The sequence below is a fragment of the Piliocolobus tephrosceles genome, chromosome 15 (assembly GCF_002776525.5).
Source record: "Piliocolobus tephrosceles isolate RC106 chromosome 15, ASM277652v3, whole genome shotgun sequence".
Classification (NCBI taxonomy): domain Eukaryota; kingdom Metazoa; phylum Chordata; class Mammalia; order Primates; family Cercopithecidae; genus Piliocolobus; species Piliocolobus tephrosceles.
The window spans coordinates 30226725-30227512 of record NC_045448.1 but is presented as its reverse complement, the minus strand read 5'-3'; the positions used below and the strand labels follow the sequence as shown (position 1 = coordinate 30227512).

General features: G+C 47.3%; 1 long non-coding RNA gene across 3 annotated transcripts in view; it reads left to right on the top strand.

Moving 5' to 3' along the window:
- The first annotated feature begins 247 nt into the window (after positions 1-247).
- The window catches only part of LOC111546029, a 48566-nt gene continuing 48025 nt past the window's right edge, over positions 248-788 (top strand). For all 3 annotated transcript variants that reach the window (XR_002732620.1, XR_002732621.1, XR_002732622.1), the window contains exon 1: positions 248-452. This is a non-coding gene — a long non-coding RNA (uncharacterized LOC111546029). The remainder of the gene's footprint in view (positions 453-788) is intronic.

The following is a 788-nucleotide window of genomic DNA, read 5'->3' as shown; positions in this document are numbered from 1 at the left end:
GTGCACACAATTTCTAGCAGAAAGAAAAGTCTGTTACTTCCATTAGCCAAATCAATCCAGGTTGCCTCACCTCTATGTTATTTGAGCTAATATCAGCATTTCTCTTCTAGCCAGGTGGGGCCTCAGCAGAAGTGTTAAGTAGGTCAAATTTCATGTATGTGAAATTTGTCTTTTGAGACTTCCCCTTTCTAACCCCTCTTGTTTCACACTTCTCTTCAGTGGGCCCCAGGCACCCACTGAACTCAGGAAGCCCCACACTCCCTTCATAACAGCCTCCAAAGCCCCAAAACCACTCTTTTCTTTTCCACTGAAACTTCCATCCTGCAGCTCTCTAAGCCCAGGCAGCTGCCAGGCAAGAGAACTTGATCTGACAAATGAATTCACACTATTGTGAGAATGACATGCAGGCAGCACCTCAAAGGCCTCAGTTTCACGGTGCCACTGCAGACAGGGTAAGTGGTAACAGGAAAGTCTCTGGTCCTGGAGGCAGATTGATGGTTGATGGTAGAAGCCTGAGGGGAAACCATGTCATGATGAGAGAGAGAAAGGGGGAACCACCTGGAAGGGCTGGGGTGGGTGCATCCAGTGGGCACACTATGAGGTGACTTTCCTTGTCCGTCACAGTTCTTCTGGAGGGATCTGATTGGAGTTATTGTCCCTAGATCTAATGTGATCATAGCACTTTTAGCGGTTTAACTCCACTGATCTATGGAAGAGGAAAAAAAGATCTGGGCATACCATTTCCTTCCTTCCTTCCTTCCTTCCTTCCTTCCTTCCTTCCTTCCTTC